The sequence below is a fragment of the Lepidochelys kempii genome, chromosome 1, assembly GCF_965140285.1.
Source record: "Lepidochelys kempii isolate rLepKem1 chromosome 1, rLepKem1.hap1, whole genome shotgun sequence".
NCBI classification, from domain to species: Eukaryota; Metazoa; Chordata; order Testudines; family Cheloniidae; genus Lepidochelys; species Lepidochelys kempii.
In genome coordinates, this window is record NC_136380.1 from 116330099 (window position 1) to 116344451 (window position 14353).

The window sequence follows — 14353 nt, forward strand, 5'->3', positions numbered from 1 at the left end:
ACCAGTCTGTGCTTGTTTGCTGGGCCCAGAATCAGCGTTCCACTCTATCAACCAGCCCCACTGCTGCAATGATGTCCCAATTGCCACATCCCGTGCTTTCAGGAACGTCTGTGTCCATGTCCTCCTCACAATCGTCCTCATGCTGCTGTCTCTTAGCCAGGTTCTGCACACACGGCAGTGTAATGCGTGAGGTGTTTACAATGCTTGCAACAGCAGCAGTGAGCTGAACAGGCTCCATGCTTGCTGTGCTATGGTGTCTGCATGGGTAACCCAGGAAAAAAGGTGCAAAATGATTGTCTGCAGTTGCTTTCATGGAGGGAGGGAGGAAAGGATGGAGGGGAGACTGACGACATGTACCCCAAACCACCCGTGACAATGTTTTTGCCCCATCAGGCATTGGGAGCTTAACTCAGAATTCCAATGGGCAGTGGAGACTACGAGAACTGTGGGATAGCTACCCACAGTGCACTGCTCCATGAGTCGATGCTAGCCACGGTAGTGAGGACGCACTCCGCTGACTTAATGCGCTTAGTGGGGACATACACAATTGACTGTATAAAATCGATTTCTAAAAATCGACTTCTATAAAATCAACCTACTTTAGTAGTGTAGACGACTAGAAGAAGAACATGGTCATACCCAGAGAAGGTGCAGCAACATGCAGTTTGCATCCCTTGGTACCAGCAGGGCTGAACGGAGCATAGTGTCTTTTGGAAAGAAACATCATTCTCTTAGATAGCAACAAAGGAAAACTTGTGGCTTTGCTGTGTAACAGAGTTTCATGATGAAATTGTCCCATACGGTGAATCCTATTTGCCTCATTATTCTTAAAATATTTATTGAAAAATGCATTTTAATTGTATTACTTAATTGTTTAATTTGGGGCCATTACTATACAATCCCATATAAAATATTCGTTCAGACAACATTAACTTGTACAATAAAGCATTTAGAAGTCAGGAAATATGAAAGGTAAGGTTGACTGGGCATACTTTATTTTAATCCCTTTGTGCATCTGCATTATAATGCAGCCTAATTATTGACAATAATTGCCTGTTACTATTTCTCAAATATAACATTTTGTGAATTCTCAGAGAAGGTGTTTGACTCAGAAAGTTTATGCATGCATAACGCTAAAGCTACTGACGCCAGAGTCCTCAAATCTATCTTGGTTTGTAGATCTTCAAGATATAAACATCAAGGAATGTTTGAAGAAAATCACTTTGGAAGTTCTAAAGTTATCAAGGATTCAGTCTGGCATATTCTGAGACAAGGTTCATAGTTCATAAACAGGATGGGAGTTTTCGTCTCAGCATGAGCGGCAGCACATTTTCAAATGAACGTAACTGAGTCACTTGACAGTCAGTAGTTTTTAAACTAAGCAAAATATGTACATGTACCCTAGTATATTTCAAGTTTCAATGGTTAGCCATTTTTGTATCATACTGCACGAGGAGTGCTGCAATGGGTTTAATTTAATTTTTTTTATAATGAGGAAAAAGGCCTGCTCTTCACTTCCTAACCTTCAAATGACTGAAGAGAGTCTAGTCCAGTCTTTAAAAAACACCTCATTTTAGGAGGAAGACCAAGCATCGAAATATTCAGCCCAATTTCAGAAAATTGAGATCATATCAGAACAGTGGGTTTGTAACAGAAATGGATTTGCAACCTTTATAGAACCTGTTTTGTACTTATAGCTTGTAAAACTTCAGCCCACTGTAATGCTCTCATGTTTTCATAAAGGAGTCCCTGTCCTTTTATTCCTTTTCTACTAGATTTTTATCTTTCTCTCACTTGCTGATTCATATTACGCAAAAGCATAATTACGCAATTTACGCAATTTGCTACCGCAATTCTCTAGGTTCCTAAACCATAAAGGAATTTATTTAAAACATACATCACCATAAAAATATAAATGTAATGTTAACAAAAATGACAATAAAACAAGCTCCAAGCCACTCACACATTCACTACTACTAAGCTTGCTTTTCATAAAAATCCAGAGCGAACATATAGGGTAAAATCCTGGCACAATGGACATTAATGAAATGTTGCCATTGACTTCAGCAGGCCCAGGATTTCACCTGCAGACTTTGCAGTGTGCCCAGGCGGTCAGCAAACTCAGGCTTTGTTGAACCAAGCAGGTCCAAGCTGAACTTTCCTACTTCCTTCTGCTACAAACATCTTTTCTAGCTTTAAAATCGATGTATTCTACATCGGCTCTCATACTACTTCCTACAGTTCATCTCAGAGCTAGAAACCTGCTTTGCTCAAGTCCACATGCCACGGAGAGAAAGAGCAATGGCTTTCCTCAAAAATAAAATCCATCATGTATTGCTCCATCTATCCATTCTCTTATATCACCGTAGTATCTGAAGGTTTTCCTCCTCCTCACTGGGCCAGTTTGGTCCCCATGGAATTCTTTTAAAATGCTTTAAATACAGGTTTGCTTCCAGTCCCTGGAAGGCTCTTTACTAGTACAGTGCCTATGTGTTGATTTTACCTCTTTAATTACCATACTTCATGAAATAAAAAATTCTCATAAGGCAGGATAGTATATACATAAGCAGGGATATAGCTAAAATATGCTATATCAATAGAGGTGCAAATAATTTTGTATTACAAGATATCAAAATAGTTTGATAAAACAGGCATCTTTAAAATGTTTGTTTTTATCTTACCATTAAGAAAATATTAATGATTCTCACAATATTCTTGTTTCTAAGTATAGAGAATATCTGCTCAAATAAATAATGCTTACCTGACAATAACAATAAGCTCTTTAAGGCGGTCCACTGAACTAATATTCCAGAACTATTGACGAATGAGTAATTAAATTTGTATTAAATCCTAAATACCATTGACCTTGCAATATCCTTTTAAATGAAGTCTCCTCAATAACTGTATATTTAATTTAAGCTTACCAAATGACTTATACGTTAAATCACCAGTTGAGTAGCAAGATTGTGTATAAACTCTATTAAATGTACTAAATGTATTAAGTAATTGTTAACTGTAAACAAATGCAATCTTTGTAACCCATTGATATATATGGAACAAATAACAGGTAATTGTGAATTATGGGGATGCAATTCCAGTAGGAGTTAAGGTGCCATCCTAAAGTATAACACTGATTGTACATGCACAACTTGGCAGACAGACCCTGGTATCTGTGTGGAGCTTCGTGAATCATCTGGAATCGATCTAGCCATTTTCAGTGTGGCTTGTGTGAATGAAGTGACTTTTTTTCATTTTTTTTGGTCACTAGAGTCATTCAATAGAATAATAACCTTGCAATTATACTGATGTGTTCCCCCTTATTTATATAAAATACCAGCTCCTTAAACTGCACCTCACTACTATCTATACTCCCTTTAATGCCATTCTTTCTGGGTCTGAGATTCCTAAATGCCAGCTGGTAGTGAGCTTTTCTTCTCTTCCAAATATTGATGGTTATGAGGCAGAGTCTAACATGGATCCACTCTCTTCTACATTTGATGGACTCCCATTCTCAGGTGTGAAATCATGACGGTGCTTTTTTCACATAGGTTGAGTGTTTAACAGCATTCCATGTATTTTGCAATAACTATCTTTGTAATCCTAATGAATAAGACTATATGAAACTTTTATAAGTAAACCCCAAATCACACAAAATCTGCATTGCGTGGGGGTTCAGAGGTTTTTGGACCTCTCGGAAAAGGTTGCAAGTCTGCTAGAGATTCATGAAAACTATAAAGAGGTATTAGAAGGACATTCCCCATTTCCTAGTAGGTCCAGAACACCTCACTTAGTTGTTGGCATCTTCCAGGAGGCAGACAAATAATTTGCTCTACTCCTCTAATGTCTTTGGGGGTAGGTAGTATGTTAAGTAACAGTGCCAACCCAAATCACCATGGTGCTTCTTACAAGGGCTGGAGATGGACATACTGTATATCTCAGACTTGCTTCCTTATTTACAGGTGAAAGTATCTGCCATATTCAGCATCTCTTATATGCAAAGTTAGAATACTGGAAAAGGGTTTTCTTATTTATTTAATTATTATTATTTATTATAGTAGCACCAAGAGGTCCCAACCAAGATGGGGAGCACATTGTACTGAGTGCTGTACAAATAGTAACAGACAGTCCCTTCCTCAAAGATCTCACAATCTAAATGGATAAGGCAGATGACAATTATAGAAAAACAATTAACTAATTATCCGTTTCAGAGTTGTGTACTGGTGCTCATTGTCACTGTCTCTGGCAAAGGGACCTTTTTTTTAAACAAATTGCTCTACACAACCCTCCTGCATCCTCCTTCCCCATTGTCCAGATGCCCCAGACAGCCAGTAATTCTATGGTGGATTCATGGTCACTCCACAGAAATAGAAAAATGAGAGGGGGAGAGGGTGGGGAATCTATCCTCATCCTCCCCCACCCCCCGATGTTCTAGCTACCTTTCTTGACCCACTTTATTCCCTTTGCTAACCTAGGATGATTCATCACCCTAGGTTAACAACAGCATCACCCTGTCTGCCCCCCTCTTAGGCTCCTCTATATAAGACCTGACGAACGATTAGAAAAACTGCTGCCAATCAAGAAACAGCCCTCAACAAATATATTTCAGTGAAGCCTTCTAAAATGTTTCCAAATACCTGTATGTAAAAAGCCATTCCAAAGAAGATTTTGGCTACCTCACCTGTATTCCTAAACTCCCAAGTTACACATTTATCACTTAGCTCAATTTAGAAGAAACCTTTGATTCTGACTCAGTGATGCCAGGAAACAGCATTTCATAAGTAGGAAAGAAGTCTAAATTGCCAGTTGGAGTCTGGCAGGAGCTAGTGATTGGACAGGAGAAGAGAGGTATGAAGTTATATGAAATGTGCTGTCCAGTTTTTCTAATTTTACATGTTCCTTTTACTTTAAAGTGTGATGATACAAAACAAGCCAAACTGTGATACCCAAATTGACTTAATTTGTGACAGAATGATAACTGCACAAAAATTAATAGTATCGTAATCAAACTAAAACATCTTTTCCAAAGAAAAAATATGAATTAAAAGGCTTTTAGCTTTTGCGAAAAGGAATCCCATTGTAATTAGACCATGAACTAAGGCCTTTCACTGCTGAAAATTCATACTGTGCACTGTTTAAGTGCCACCTCTTGATTCTTCTACAGCAGATACTAATAGCAAACTCTATTCTGGTTTTCTTTGTGCAATCCCAATCACATCACATCAAATTATACAACTAATTAACACAAACTCCTTAAAAATGGCATATTATTTTGGCAAGGCAAATTAATGTCAGTCCCCTGAAACCATGTTTAGTAATTCCCACTGACTATAGCAACGCCTACTACTGAGAGAAGGGCTAATCAAATACAGGCTCTCCTGCTGATGAGCTGAACAAAGTATCCAGATGTTTCTGCCTTCTAGGCTAATGAAATGTCATGGATGTTTTTACCTCCATCTATATGAAGAACTAATTCCATCATGGTCATGATCCAGGTAGTCCTTGTTTGTTTGATACTGGTTACTTAAGCATCGCTGTGCTGAGCCCAGGGGAGACAGACAGACAGACACACGTCTTGCTAAACAAAACTACTGTATGAACCCGTTAGAGATGCATTGCTGTTGCAAGCCCATTATTGGAGTCTACTTCTGTGTCTTCCCTACCACAATGTAGAGAGTGGAATGGAAATTGATGACTCTTGCAGAAAAAAAATCCATCTTACATTGTCCTGGATATAAAAGCTGGCCAAAATATTTTTTTGTTTATCACTAAGAGGACCCATTGGCATTAAATTACTTAATGAGATGTCTATTGCAATTAAAAAAGCCATAACATTTATATTAACATTTTAAAGCTTGGTTATTCTGGGAGTGGCTGTTTACATGAGTCTAAATGGGTGATAATCAACATGATGAAGTGTTCCACATTAAAACATAGTACTGTGTAACTGCCTAGTAAAATCCTAATATTAAACTATGCAGAATAACTTACAAGACAGTTTAAAAGCCTCATATTTAGATTTAGCCCATCTTGAGTCTCAAATAATGGGCTTGTGATTAAATATGAATACAAATGAAAGAATGCATTTGCATGTAAGCTTACAACATATATTTTATGATACATTTGTTTCAAGAAGTTTACAGTATACCTTGAACGATGATATATCCATTTTCAGAAACAGCATGCGTTAATTTAAAGATACTGTGTAATTACTTTTCAGCAACGTTTTACAGCTTTATCATACTTGCACCTTTTCTTGGGGGGGGGGGGGGGGAGGATAGCTCAGTGGTTTGAGCATTGGCCTGCTAAACCCAGGGTTGTAAGTTCAATCCTTGCGGGGGCCATTTAAGGATCAGGGCAAAAATTGGGGATTGGTCCTGCTTTGAGCAGGGGGTTGGACTAGATGACCTCCTGAGGTCCCTTCCAACCCTGATATTCTATGATTCTTGACTGCTAGATACCAGTACATGATACAAGAAAGCATACTCTAGCAGGCTCACTAGCAAACTCTTTTTCTGGTACTAAACTGATATCTGACACATTTAACAATATGCATATGGAGGCAAGGAATTAGGTTTATTGATGCAGCTTTTGTGAATAAATTCAGAGAAAATTTTTTAGCAAAGAAATACCTTACAGCATAGTCCATTCTTTTGTTTGCTTTATAGTAACTTATGTACTGGTATATACAGAATATAAGCAGAAGTTTCCCTTTACATACTGTACATTTCCTTACACTGTTCATTTTTATTATACAATCTTTTCTGAAGCACCCATTACAGTAGTATCTGGGCATCAGTTAACATATGTTTTGATGTGACAATAATTTACACCAGGAGGAACAAAACTCTGCAGAAACTTTGCCAATTTAATCTAGTCATTCAGGAGAATGCTATTCACAGCTGGGCCCAATTTACTGGTTTAGTGGGAAGCTCACTGCAAGAGATGGTCTTTCATCTCATCATAAGGGAAGACTTGGACTGAGTGTGTAGCTGTGAGTTCCAGAGGTGAGGGCATTTAGATGAGAATGCCCTGGCTCTAGCTTCAGAAAATTAAAACCTGGTTCTATTGGTCTTATCTAGGGCTGGCCAAAAAACAAAAATGCCATTTTGTGAAAAAAATTGAGGTTTTGACATTTGTTTTTGTTCTGCAGTGGAATGAAACTGAGACCTTCTGAATTTTTTTGCAAAAAAAAAAAAGAGCGGGAGAGGATGAACACAGCCCTCTATCCCAGAATAGCCAGTAACCCAGTGGCCAAGGGTATACTCCTTTAGTATGTGGGAGAAACAGGTTAAAGCTCCTACTCTGCCTGAGTTTGAGGAGAAACTTGAACCTAGGTCTTCTGCTTCCATCCTGGTTATGTGAAATCTGCACTGAAACTGATACATTTCTGTGAAAAATGTGGGTTTTGATGAATCAGCATTTTCTGATGGAAAAACATTTTGTCAGAAAAAGTGGCTCTAGTGTTAACATCCCTGATGAACACAGTTGCCATAGCAGGAGATGCCCGAATAGTGAGAGAGGCAGTCCTTTAGATAGGCAGGCCTAAATTCACTTTCAACTCACAATAAGACCAGGACCTTGAAATGTGACCAGAACTGGATGTGCTGCTAATGCAGAGCATATAGTTTTTGTGTGATTGTAATTTGGCACTCCACTCAGTAGGCAAGCTGCTGTTTATTGAACCTATCACAGTTTCTGGATGGCTTTCAGGGTCAACTCTGGATAGAGGGAAGTGAAATAATCCAGCCTTATGCTGACCAAATCATGCATCATTGTGGCCAGGCCCATACCCAAGAAGTAAGGTATGCAATCTCTATCTGCATGTCCAGCAACATTGATAAGTCTGGAAACTTCCCAAAGTTTCACACCATCTTGACAACTGGTAAGGTCCTGGCTTATGCTGGTTCCTCCAACACCTTCTCTCCGCTTAGTAGCATATTTCTTGCAACTTTATCACTTTTCCAAAGTTGAGGAAGTTTTGAAAAATGATAGAATGGGAAAAGGAAAAAAAGAAACAGGAATAAATGAAAAAAAATCTAGTCATAATTCATCCTCTGAGATGAGAGGCTTCAAAAGGAAAAATGGGGGAGAAATGGAAAAAAAAATCCCAAATTTCAGTTTGAAAAAAAACAAACAAAATTTAATTTAAAAACTAAGTGAAGTTTTTCATTTGTTCTGAAATCTCCCATGAGAGATTTTGAAACCTCCCATGTGAGATTTCATTGTTCGTAAAACCCCATTTTCAACAGGAAAATTTTTTAGTTGAGAAATCTTCCACCAGCCTTAATGTTGCACCTGGCCCATATCTCTAGAATCCAACAAACGCTTCTTCATTTGGGGAACTTTGGATCTAAATTTGAACTTTTGGCTCAAGATCAGTTCTAATGTAGAGTAAGGAACATTATGAGATGACATGATTATGAGATGACAAGGAACATGATGAGAGACAGAATTTAAGAGAAACAGAAGGAGCAACAGGAAAAAAAATTGTACTGAGGATGGACAATGAGAAGTAGGAACATTTTAATATTATCTGACAGTTTTGTAAACTTGGGAAATTAAATATGCATTCGGAGAGGGTGCAACTGAATATTCTATATTGTCCAGGTTTCAGAGCAGGCAGCTGTGTTAGCCTGTATTCGCAAAAAGAAAAGGAGTACTTGTGGCACCTTAGAGACTAACCAATTTATTTGAGCATAAGCTAAGTGAGCTGTAGCTCACGAAAGCTTATGCTCAAATAAATTGGTTAGTCTCTAAGGTGCCACAAGTACTCCTTTTCTATATTGTCCAGTGAATTTTCCCAAATGAAGGAGGCTTTATTTTCTTACAGGGCATTTCCTGTAAGGTGTTTTGTGCCAAAAAAGAGCAAAAATCAGCTTGAACAATCAAAATGAAAAAGCAATAATTCTGGACAAAGGGTTGCATTTAAAATCATACAATCATATAAGGATAAATCTGACCCATACACTTTTCAGTTAGTAAATATCCTTCATAGAGCTATGCAGTCCTTGCTTGGTCTTACAGTCTAGACTACAATTCTTTACTTCCATTGTACTCAAGACTGAGTTAGGGCTGCAGGATTTGGTACTAAGTGTTTCACTTCATGAGAGACAGGTTTAACCTGGCACAACTACTTCTGAACAAAACTCTTTTATTACTACAGTTTGTAAAAGTCATATGTGTATGTTCCCACTAGGCCTCTGAATAAAGTCTGGAGAAAAACCACAGAGGCAATAGTCCTGCTGCTGCAGGATGCTGAACATTTCTGAACCTTTGGATGTTCATTCCCCTGTCACCAGTTTCTTCCTGTCCAGTTTTCCATCATTTTCATGTTCACCAATTCTGAACAGTGATGTTATTGTCACATATTTTTCTACACCAGCAAGATAGATAAAAATCTACTTCTGACATCAAACCAGCCTATTTAAGACACAGGAAACAAACAGTTTTTAAACTACTGCTCACTGAAAAGTCAAAACAATCCAGTACATGTAACAGGCTTCACATGAAGGCCCACACAAGTTTATTCAACATTTTGGATATCACCTTGTACAGAGGAATCATGCGGCTTTTGGGAACATAGGAATAGATTTATGGGTCCATTTATTGTAGGATCTTGTCTCAGACAATGACCAGGATTAGATGCTTCAGAAGGCAACACAATAAACCCTGCAATGGACAGTTACGGAATCATCTGACCCTAAATTCTTCTTCCTAATTCCAGACAGCCAATGAGTGGCGTATACTCTGAAGCATGGGGCTTTATTACCCCCACTCCTCTTTTTTAATCCTAGTTAATGCAACTGTGGATTTTATCATCATACACATAAATCTCTAAACTCTTATTTGAATTCTGCTGAGATTTTGGACTCAGTGATCTATTTTAGCAATGAGTTCCCCAGTCTAATTATGTGTTGTGTTTCAGAGTAGCAGCCGTGTTAGTCTGTACCCGTAAAAAGAAAAGAAGTACTTGTGGCACCTTAGAGACTAACCAATTTATTAGACTATAAGCTTTTGTGAGCTACATGCATCCGATGAAGTGAGCTGTAGCTCACGAAAGCTTATGCTCTAATAAATTTGTTAGTCTCTAAGGTGCCACAAGTACTCCTTTTCTTTGTGTGTGTTGTGTGAATTTCCCCCCTTTTATCATTTTAAAGATTCATTATGAATTATTCACCTATCCTAGAATAAAATAAAATGCACACTGTGGAACTTTAATGGTTCTTGAAAGAATTGGGTGAATTAGTCATAGCAAATAACTTATATGTAAGGACATAATAATGGCCATACTGGTCAGACCAATGGTCCATCTAGCCCAATATCCTGTCTTCCGACAGTGGCTAGTGTCAGATGTTTCAGAGGCAATGAACAGAATAGGACAATTATTGAATGATTCATTCCGTCATCCAGTCCCAGCTTCTAGCAGTCAGAGGTTCAGAGACACACAGAGCATGGAGTTTCGTCCCTGACCATCTTGGTTAATTGCCATTGATGGACCTATCCTTCATGAACTTATCTAATTATTTTTGAACCCAGTTATACTTTTGGCCTTCACAACATCCTCTGACAACAAGTTTCACAGGTTGATGGCACACTGTGTGAAGTATTTTCTTCTATTTGTTTTATACCTGCTGCCTATTAATTTAATTGCGTGACTTGGTTCTTATGTTATGTGAATGGATAAATAACACTTCCTTATTCACTGTTTCCACACCATGATTTTATCAACCTCTATCCTATCCGTCCTTAGTAGTCCCTTTTCTGCATCGCAAAGAGGGGGAAAAAATTCGTAGGAATAAGCTGCCGACCAAACTGGATCAACAAGCATCTTAAACAGGTTATTAAGAGAAAGCAAAAAACCTACAAGGAATGGAAGATGAGAAAGATTAGCAAGGAAAGCTACCTCTTGGAGGTCAGAAAGTGTAGGGAAAAAGTGAAAACTACCAAAAGCCAAGCCAAGTTGGACATCACAAAGGAAATTAAAACCAAAAGTAAAAAGTTCTATAGCCAAATAAATAAAAAGAAAACAAGGAAGGAAGAAATGGGACCACTAACTACTGAGGATGGGGTGAAGAGTAAAGACAATTTAGGCATGGCCCAACACCTAAATGAATACTTCCCCTCAGTTTTTAATAAAGGAGGTGTAGTGGCAGGGTGGCTAACAGAAAAGAGGATATGGAAGTAAAAATTACCACATTTGAGGTGGAAGTCAAATGCAAACAGCTTAATGGGACCAAATTGGGGGGGCCCAGATAGTCTCCATACAAGAATATTAAAGGAACTAGCACATGAAATTGTAAGTCCCACAGCAAGGATTTTTAATGAGTCGATAAATTTGGGAGTTGTGCCCTATGATTGGAGAATTGTGAATATAATACCAATTTTTAAGTAAGGGAACAAAATCCAGGAAATTACAGGCCTGTTAGTTTGACATCAATTGTATGCAAGGTCTTGGAACAAATTTTGAAAGAGAAAGTAGTTAAGGACATAGAGGTCAATGGTAACTGAGTAAAATACACCATGGTTTTACAAAAGATAAGATTGTGCCAGACCAACCTGAGCTCTTTCTTTGAGAATATAAATGATTTTTTTAGACAAAGGAAATGTAGTAGATCTGTTTTACCTGGATCTCAGTAAGGCATTTGGTACAGTTGCACATGAGACATTATTAGTTAAATTGGAGAAGATGGGGATTAACATGAGAACCAAAAGGTGGATAAGGAACTGGTTAAAGAGGAGACTACAACAGGTCATAATGAAAGGTGAACTGTCAGGCTGGAGGGAGGTTACTAGTGAAGTTCCTCAAGGGTTGATCTTGGGGCCAATCTTATTTAACATTTTCATTCATGACCTTGTCACAAAAGTGGGAGCATGCTAATGAAATCTGTGGATGATACAAAGTTGGGAGGTATTGCCAGTATGGAGGAGGATGACCTGGATGACCTTGAAAACTGGAGTAATAGAAATGGAATGAAATTTAATACTGCAGAGTCATGCATTTAGGGACTAACAACAAGAATTTTTGCTATAAGCTGGGGACGTATCAGTTGGAACTGACAAAGGAGGGAAAAACCTGGGTGTATATTAGTTGAGCACAGGATGACTATGAGCTTTCAGTGTGATGCAAACATGAAAAAGGCTAATGCAATTCTTGGATGCATCAGGCTAAGTATTTCCGGTAGAGACCGGGAAGCATTATTGCCATTATACAAAGCACTGGTGAGACCTCATCTGGAATATTGTGTGCAGTTCTGGTCTCCCATGTTTAAGAAATATGAATTTAAACTGGAACAGGGGTAGGGAAGGGCTACTCAGATGATCAGAGGAATGGGAAACCTACTTTACGAGAGGAGACTCAAGGAGCTTGGCTTGTTTAGCTGAACCAAACAAAGGCTGAAGGGAGATATGATTGCTCTCTGTAAATACATCAATGGGATACATTCCAGGGAGGGAAAGGAGTTATTAAGTTAAGTGGCAATGTTAACACATGAAGAAATGGATATAAACTGGCCATCAATAAGTTTAGGCTTGAAATTAGATGAAGATTTCTAACCATCAGAGGAGTGAAGTTCTGGAATAGTCTTCCAAGTGGGGGCAAAAAACCTAACTGGCTTCAAGACTGAGCTTGATAAGTTTATGGAGAGGATGGTATGATGAGACTGCCTGCAGTGGCATGTGGCCCACTTGTGACTGCTAGTAGCAAATATCTCCAGTGGCTATTGATAGGACACTAGATCAGAGAGGGCTCTGAGTTACTACAGAGAATTCTTTCCCAGATGTCTGGCTGGTGGGTCTTGCTGACATGGTCAAGGTTCAACTGATCACCATCTTTGGGGTTGGGAAGAAATTTCCTCCCAGGTCAGATTGGCAGAGACCTTGGGGTTGTTCACCTTCCTCTACAGCATGGTTATGGGTCACTTGCTAGTTTAAACTAGAGTAAATGGTGGATGCTCTGTAACGTCACGGCTTTAAATCATGATTTGAGAACTTCAGTAACTTAGCCAGAGGTTATGGGTCTATTACAGGAGTGGATGGGCAAGGTCCTGTGGCCTGTGATGTGCAGGAGGTCAGACTAGATGATCATGATGGTCCCTTCTGGCCTTAAAGTCTATGAGTCTAAGCTGAACAGTCCCACTCTTTTTAAACTCTCCTCATGTGGAAATTGTTCCATACCCCTAATCATTCTTGTGTTTCTCTGTACTTTTTCCAATTCTATCTTTTTTGAAATGGGGTTGAACAGAACTGCACATAGTATACAAGGTGTGGGCGTACCTTAGCTTTACAAAGTGGCATTATGATATTTTCTGTCTTATTATCTATCCCTTTCCTAATTGTTACTAACATTCTGTTCACTTTTTTGATTGTCACTTTACACTGAGCAGATGTTTTCAGAGAACTATCCAAGATGATTCCAAGATCTATTTCTTGAGTAGTAACAGCTAATTTAGACCCCATCATTTTGTATGTATAGCTGGGGTTATGTTTTCCAATGTGCATTACTTTGCACTTATCAACATTGAATTTCATCTGCCATTTTGTTGCCCAGTCACCCAGTTTTGTGAGATTCCTTTGTAATTCTTTGCAGTCATCTTTGAACTTAACTATCTTGAGTAATTTTGTATAGTCTGAAAACTTTGCCATCTGACTGTCCATCCCCTATTCCATATCATTTATGAATATGTTTCATAGCACTGGTCCCAGAACAGATCACTGGGGGATCCCACTATTTACCTCTCTCCACTGTGAAAACTAACCATTTATTCCTACCCTTTGTTCCCCATCTTTTAACCAATTAATTTCATTCTCTTTGCTGTTCAAGATTGTTCAGACAAACTTTGAGTTTCACAAATGTGTTCTTTATATAAAATTATTGGCAATTGTTTTATGCAGCAGACAAATTTTAGCCTATGGATTGCTTTTGAGCTGTATTTGCCATATATATTTATTATCTCTCAGTAACTGGACAAGGGGATGGCCTACACCTCTATCATTCAAGTGAAAAAGGTAGTCAACCTCCCAATAAATTCCTTCTCACTGTTCAAGGGGCTCTTCTCTTCTACAGCCAAGCCAGGGATGAAGGAGCAACCCCTGAGGTCTATAAAGTAGAAGAGCAGTTTTTCATGCTCTGCACATACAAGATCCTTTGGGTTGGGCCCTAGTGGCAATTCCTTTTATGATGGATGCTGTACCTGATAACAAAGTGATGAACTTTTTCCTGTCAAGTTCTCCAGCTCATCCTTGTGATGAGCCCAGAGGTGAGCTCAAAATGCATAGGTGCCCATGTTAATAGCATAGGGACCTCAGCTCAGCTGCCTTCTGCAGGCTCCAGAGGTCTTGTTCCCCTACTATCTCT